Source organism: Seriola aureovittata, chromosome 11 (genome assembly GCF_021018895.1).
Source record: "Seriola aureovittata isolate HTS-2021-v1 ecotype China chromosome 11, ASM2101889v1, whole genome shotgun sequence".
NCBI lineage: Eukaryota > Metazoa > Chordata > Actinopteri > Carangiformes > Carangidae > Seriola > Seriola aureovittata.
The window spans coordinates 1,990,990-1,999,108 of NC_079374.1; the positions used below are offsets into that span (position 1 = coordinate 1,990,990).

Sequence of the window (8,119 nt, forward strand, 5' to 3'; positions counted from 1 at the left end):
TTATATCTGATTAATTGTTTATGCAAACACTCTGGTTCCAGCTGGTTTAATATCGTAAATATTGGTTTTATATGGTATTGCTACTTCAACGATATGCATTCAGAGTTTGACACTTGAAGGTTGTTCTGACGTGGAAAGAGGAGAGCCTGGATGTACGAGATGATTGTGGTTTGTGTGAGAGTCGATTTCACAGGAGAGGGAGTGGATGTAATTTCAACAATGTGACGGTAGGTTATTGAACTCTTATTGATGTTGAAAAGACAAATCAGCCAAATTATTTTTCAGAGTACTTAATATACAGTTCTGTGCAAAAGATCTAGGTACTGAAATTTGAGTGACATTGCTTCTAAAATAAAGCCGTTAATCATCACTATAGCACCGGTTCTCCTCGGTACACCTGTTCAGTTCTTCAGGTTCTTGTCAGGGAGCTTGTTCCAGCGTCTCTTCATGTGATCTCAGACTGACTCCATGATGATCAGGACTCTGTGGGGGCCAGACCGTCTGCTGTAGGACTCCTGGTTCTTCTGGTCTCTGAAGATGGTTCTTTGTGTTTGGACTAGTCCTGCTGCAGAATGAGTCTGAGTCTCGGACCAATCAGACGCCTCCTGATGGTGATTATGATGATGATGATGATGACAAATCTAAACATCTTTGTACTGGACAGTAAGTCTTAAAACATGAATGGATTCATAAACCAGAATGAATTTATGAAGTAAAATGTCCATGCAGTGCATTCTGGGAACCTCTGTGACGCTACACATGGTAAAAATGCTGCTGTGCGTGGTACTGTTCAAGATGGATGAAGTTTTTATGTGTCGTCACATCATATGTACCGTTTCTGTCAAACTGAATTGCATGGTAATTGAATGGTTTGTATGTTTGTGTCCCCAGTTTAACCAGCAGGTGTCACTGTCGCTCCTCTGTTCACCTGTTCCTCTGGGAGAGAGTTCAACAGGAAACAGGAAGAACCTGAGCAATCTCAGCTCCAGCACTGATGAACAGTCAGAGTAGGAAGGTGCAGTGTGAGTTTCAAGACACTTCAATGTGCATCACACTGTTGTTATGGACAGAGGACAAGCTGTCTACTGTTGTATGAAGCAGCAGCTGCTCAGCTTGTAACGTTGTACACAAAAGTTTGAAAGAGTTCAAAGCAGAAACAGACCTAACGTAAAGCTGCACTGAGTTTTTAAATTTCATTTTCTTTTCATGTTCTGGCACATGTCGTACCACACACCTCATGTCAGGTTGAGCATCTGCAGAGGAGGAGAATGTCGAGGAGACCCGGGAGTTCACCAGCATCCTTTCTGACTTGGTGAGTTTACAGTTTATTCAACTCTACTTTGTCTGGGCAACACTTAATGTCATTTTAATGTCTACGAACTCTTACTCTCTCGGATTCTTCACAATGATTTCATCACAATGTGTCAATCAATTAAATATTAACACGTTTAATATTGTAAACTTGCAGTATTTGTGTCAACATTTAATCTTTAAGCATGTAAAGTAATTTTAAAACCTGTAGACGCACAATCTAAATACAGTATTTAATGATTCAGATTCAGATCAATTTTCTTACATTTCTCATAAAATATAATAAACTGAAGAAATGCAAATTAAACAGTTAAGTCTCTGTATGTAGTCTTTCAACTAAAGTGGGGTTTGAAACTTAATTACAAATAACATACACACCACTATTGACTTTATAACACTTTTATTTAATATATTCAGATGTAAATTTACAATATCAACCAATTATTCACAAATAGTTCTTCAGAGCCCCGGGATGATCTGAAGAACTAACACTGGCATTTCTCCATTGGTCTATCTGCCTGTTAAGGTTCCTATAATGAGGAGGTGATGATGTCACCTCTGAAAGAGGGGGGGCTGTGGAGCTGGGGGGGGGGGGGTGGTCTGTTGTTTTTTTAGCTTGTATCTTCCAATTCCAAAATCCACCTTCAAACTGCCAGTAATCAGCTGGATCCTTGGAGCATCTGGGGGAAAGAAATAACAGGAGACACTAAGATTCACTGTAAAGTCCTTAAAAAGTATGATTTCATTATTTTTTGTTTCCCATTACTTTAATAAAGCTTAAACAAATGTTATTTAAATGATCAGTACCGACAAAGAATGCTCTGACCTTCTGTGGCTGCTTTCTAATGTTCCACCGGACTAAACATCAAACACCTGAAGCTCATCTTCACAACTCTGCTGGTGTTAAACAGACTGTGCAGCCACGATGTAGGAGATACTGACAATGTGCCTGAAAATAATGGAGAAATATTCTGCCATTTACTGGAGAGCAGGTTTCTGTTGGTCAATTTAAACAACTGGCTATTTAAACAATGTGTGCACTGGATGGAAAAATTAACAACTGCATCAGTCTGAAACTAGCAAAGACACTTGAGTTGTGCTTTACACCAGGTGAAAGAGTCTCATTCCCTCCCTGGTCAGCTGTTTGGAAAAACTGAAGCAGTAGATGACATGAAACTTCATTCAGCTGAACAGGAGAAAACAGGGACGGCTGATCTGTGAACACCTGGAGTCTAGACCAGTGAAAACAAGTCAACAGACCAATGGTGCAACTTCATGACTCACATCACATGGTCTTCAGCCGACCACAGGTTTAACAGTAAAACTCTGTCACTCAGTCAGTTTAAACAATCCTCCTGTTGGTCACAAAGCAGCTGCTGGTCCGGCTTCACAGAACATCTCACACATGCTGTTAGTTCACAATCCCAGCAGATCACACGCTGGAAATCTCCATGTGCCAGGAGCATTTTCAAAGTGTAGTGAGATGCTTTCAGCATCTGTGCACCTGAAACAGTTTACCTGCTGATCTTAGACTCGCCCCATCAATGTGTTCTTTTAAAACCAAACTAAAGACCTTCCATTTCTTAAATGCTGGAGGACGGTGCTTTTAAAGCAGAGACACTTCATTCTGTTCCCCACCACCTGGTGATTTACTGTCACTCCTGCTTCTTCAGCATCATCATGATCTTACAGGTGATGTGCTGCTGTGGGGACACATCAAAAAATATCCAGTTATATCTCAGAGCTGTTACCTTGAATATTTGACATGTTTCTTACTAATAACTTCCATGCTGTTGAGATCAGTAACTGCACACCATACTTCTTAGGGAGGCTTCTAGTACAGTGACGGCCGTCTACCCTGCACACATCAATGTTCACATGAACTTCAGATCAAACCAAAGATATTTAACACCAGTGAGGAAATCAACAGGTGTTGACAGGTGATGGTAGCAACACTTTTAAGATCAGAATTTATAAATATTAAACTGTGAACAAGTGATGGATCATCTCTAGCACTGTCACCACCTCCACAGGTGAAAGTATTTACCAATTAACATCAGCATGTTAGGGTAGAAATAGCGGGTTGTCTTCCCTCCCAGAGACCAGGAGAGGCAGCCCAGGTGACAGTTCAAGGCAGCGACGGGGAAGAACACCTCCTGTCCTGGGAAGGAGAGTCTCCAGAGGTGAGATTCACTTCAGATATCACTGTTTCCTCTAATGAATATCAGATCTATATAAACACACACTGCTCTCTGATTATCTCTCAGCTGTCTTCTTGGACTGAACTCGGGCCCTGCAAACTGGGCCAGTGTTAGCCGCCTGGTGGAGGCCGTTTGCAACCAGCTCTGCGTCTTCACCCGGTGGCCACGTGGTCCAGAGGGACCGCGAGGACTCGCTGGTCATTCAGTCTCCAGGATCATGTGGCATCAGAGAGGCGGTGCTGGCCGGCTCCAGGTTGATGTCTCATGATGATCTCAGTCCAGTGTTCCCGCTCTTTTAGCTCTGTGTTTGGTCTCCACCAGCTCCTGAGGGAAATCTGTGTGTTTAGCTTCTTAATGCTCCACTATGTTCAGCAGCTGCTCTCGGACCGAGTCTCTGCTGTTTGCTGCTGAGGAGGTCGAGGACAGAGGCTACAGCCCAAGAAGTTTATATATTCAAAGATGACAGAGACGGTAACTGAATCATTGTTATTTACTCTTTTCTTTTCTTTTAATGATATTCTTAAACTGCATTCAGGATGGCGCAGTGCAAAGACTGGACACTGACTGTTTCCCTGGTAAAATGTTGTAAATAGTTTCCATTGGGCACAATGCTGTTACTGTATGTGAGGATTCATTTGTAATATGTGCTTTCTGTTATTCTTGCAGCTCACATCATGTGCTGTGGTGCAGTGGATGGATGGGCATCGCGTGAGAAAACTAAGGTCATCACATGACTCACTGTCACAGGGGGAGGAGCCCTGGAGAGAGATCATCAGCTTCACCTGAACCTCAAGAAACAGATGGAACTGACCCACCAGAACTGCAACCTGGAGCAAAAAGGTTGAAAAGGTGTTTAATAAATAAACCGGTGATTAAATTGTACTGAGTGTTTTTTCATATTTACCATCTGCCTCATGATGAATCTAACAGTCACTTTGGTGAATTAGTGTTTTCATTGTTATTAAAATTGGTAAGTTCATAAGACAAATTAGAAAAGCACAAACTCTAGTATCTGTCTCTAGATCCTGTGTTGTCACTGTTGAAGGACGGACACATTTAAACATTTCTCTCATGTTTGTTGTTGATTAAAGCAACATAGAAAGTCTTTGATTAATTACAGATTCAGGAAAAACTTCAGTGTGTTGTGATTTCTATACTGTGCTGCTGCTGCTGTTAAATTACCAGACACGCTCCATAAAAACCATCAACAAAGCTTCATAAGAAACTTTATTTCACATTAAAACTACATTAATTTCAACAATTTACAATCAAGTGTAACTGACAAATTAAAAATAAAACAGTTGTGAATGAAGGTGCAGGTGAACTTCACTGTCACAAGACAAGTTGCATCATAAAGAGGTGGATAAATCTCATTTAGTAACAAGTATAAATTATAGTAGAGATGTAAAATAATCCTTCATAGCTCAGTGAGGACGGTGCAACAGTCTGAGTTGACTTGTGTGTTAAACCATTGTCCTGCTTTCCTCCCAGTGCATGCTGGGATACATTCCAGTACTTCTACTACTTCTTTTTTTTGTTTGAAGTTTGCTTGTTTGATGTGATGAAAAAAAGTTTGTTACATTTCATCCAGAATTACAAAGTTTGAATGTAGAAGTCACATAAATGTAAAACTAATAAGATTTACCCTGAAATTACAGAGAAGATCTTTAAATTGTTTGTATGGACATTAACTTTTATATTAACAAGCTACATTTTTAATGTACTGTAAATACTGTATAAATAATACAGTAATTTTTTCTTTACAAAAATGGGAAATAAATGTAATTCATTATTATTGGCATAATGCTTAAAATAGAAGTTTGGCTGTTAATTCACAGATCATTTCTGTCATTTTACAGACTTTTGTTCACAATTTGAAAAAAGAGAAAATTACTGTTAGAAAACGTAATTATTTTCCGTATAATCAGGATTTTTTTTACAGTGTATTTATCATGTTTCCACTTATTCAAAGCTCCATATTTTCTTCTTCTTCTGTGTTTTATTTGAAGTGTTGATCCATAAGAAGATATATTTGTGGTTTTAAGAACCAAAAACCATCTCAGTGTAGTTTTACATCTCCTCCCTCAGGCTTCTCTCTGGAGCTCTAGTAACAACAGGAGAGAGGAGGCTCTGAGCCTCTCTTCTGATTGGCTGTCTGTTTTCTGAGTGTTCCAATAAAAATAAAGCAGATTTCAGGTAAAAACAGCAAATCCTGTAAAGGTTTGGATGGTGGGTCCAGGTGGGCGGGGCTTGGTGACTGCTTTGTTGTGACATCACAAAGTTCCAGAAGTCCTGACGGCTGGTTTTAAGGCTCAGTTTCTGAATACAGGCTGTGTGCATTTCTCTGTGGACTGAGGCTTTGATACTTTCACAGTATTAATATAGAAGCTAGAGCTGATCTATAATCACACTACACATGGACACAGACCTTTACACTGGAGGAGCTTTAATTCCTTGATTCCCTCTTACTCATCACACAGCTTTAGTGTTTTAGGTTGGTTTCTTGTGGTGGGCCAGTCTGGGCCAAAATGCCAGGGCTGATTTTTTTTGTTCCAGTCCAGCCCTGCTTCAGTTTGAACTCCCTGTAGCTCAAATATGTGACTTTGTTTTTTGTTTTGAGGATAAAAGTCATGAGACAAATGTAGTCGAGTAAGAAGTAGAAACTCTCACAGATTGGAAATACTCAGGTAAAAGACCACCACCTAAAAATGTATTCTGCTACTGTAATTAACTAAATGACCTTAGGTACTTTCCACCTCTGAGTATTATTGAAGCAGGAGATTTCTCTGTATACCTCTCCCTCCTTCTCGCCCTCAGTCTGTTTTGTGGGCAGTTGGAGGTCAGCATTGACGCAGCACTGCTCCATAAACCACTGGAACCACTTACTGTGTGTGCGTTCTATTGTTTCATGATGTGAAATGGAGCAGCAAGTTGGGCAAACACTCGCTGAGGTATTGTGGGAACCAACCTGGTAATCCTGTGTGTGTGTGTGTGTGTGTGTGTGTGTGTGTGTGTGTGTGTGTGTGTGTGTGTGTGTGTGTTTGAATGATGATGTCAGATAAAAATCACTTTCTCTCTTGGACTGTTGGAGATTTGGCCATGTGTGTCCGTGACGCTCTACACTGAATAACAGATGCAAGGTTTAACACATATGATCACAATGATTAACGCAGCAAAAAAAAAAACAACTCAGAATCTGTCTATTTTTTTAACCATTTCATTTCATCACTGAGTGACAGCAGCAGCAGAGATGAATAAATAACAGTTTTCTAATCTGATACATGTATATCTGTGACGAACTCAGAACTTTACGGAAAAACACCAGTAAATATTAGACCAAACGGGCTGAATCACCAGAGACTTTGGACCAGAGCAGAGCTAAAATACTGGCAAATACTGGACCAGACATATTGCAAAACTGGATATAACCAGGGCTAAAATACCTGTAAATATTGGACCAAAAAGTTGTTAAAACACCAGTAATTATTGGAGCATTTGAGGCTAAAACAGCAGAGAATATACTGTATAAAGACATGTCTAAGACACACAGTGAATGTTTGACGATACATATGCTAAACACCAGCAAATATTAAACCAAACCAGGACTAAACACTAGATAATAGAGGACTGAACCAGGGCTAAACACCAGCAAATATTAAACCAAACCAGGACTAAACACTAGATAATAGTGGACTGAACCAAGGTTAAACACCGGATAATAGTGGACTGAACCAGGGCTAAACACCAGATAATGGTGGACTGAACCAAGGCTAAACACTAGATAATAGTGGACTGAACCAGGGCTAAACACCAAGAAATATTAAACCAAACCAGAACTAAACACTAGTTAATAGTGGACTGAACCAGGGCTAAACACCAGATAATAGTGGACTGAACCAGGGCTAAACACCAGATAATAGTGGACTGAACCAGGGCTAAACACTAGATAATAGTGGACTGAACCAAGGCTAAACACTAGATAATAGTGGACTGAACCAGGGCTAAACACCAGATAATAAAGGACTGAACCAGGGCTAAACACCAGATAATAGAGGACTGAACCAGGGCTAAACACTAGATAATAGTGGACTGAACCAGGGCTAAACACCAGATAATAGAGGACTGAACCAGGGCTAAACACTAGATAATAGTGGACTGAACCAGGACTAAACACCAGATAATAGAGGACTGAACCAGGACTAAACACTAGATAATAGTGGACTGAACCAGGAATAAACACTAGATAATAGTGGAAAACAGTACTCGCCAGCAAATTTTGAACCAAAGCAGGGTATCGAACCACAGCTAATCCAAAACAGAAGTTTGGCCCAGACCTGGTGAATATAGATCCAAACCAGGGCTTAAACACCAGAGTGTAGTTGATCAAACCGGGAATATAACACTAGTGAATACTGGTGAACACAGAGTAGACTGCAGTTGGATGACTGTGCTTCTCTGCTGCTTCTTTACTAATTTCTTGTTAACGTGTTCGCCTTGAGACCTCGATGAGTTCATGTAGCACTTAGAGACTTGTGGCAGTTTGTGTTTGTCCACTTTCCGCCCTCTAGCGTTGAAAACTCACTTAATGCAGCTTCAACTGCTCGACG

At 40.3% G+C, this 8,119-nt stretch overlaps 1 long non-coding RNA gene across 2 annotated transcripts; it reads left to right on the top strand.

Moving 5' to 3' along the window:
• Positions 1-922: 922 nt before the first annotated feature.
• On the top strand, positions 923-4,394 carry LOC130177666 (uncharacterized). Of its 2 annotated transcripts, XR_008829041.1 has the most exons (4): positions 923-1,312; positions 3,411-3,494; positions 3,579-3,983; positions 4,179-4,394. It is a non-coding gene; the product is annotated as an uncharacterized LOC130177666 (long non-coding RNA). The 2 variants fall into 2 exon arrangements; XR_008829040.1 differs by lacking the exon at positions 923-1,312 and having other exon boundaries at positions 1,933-3,494.
• The last annotated feature ends 3,725 nt before the right edge of the window (positions 4,395-8,119 follow it).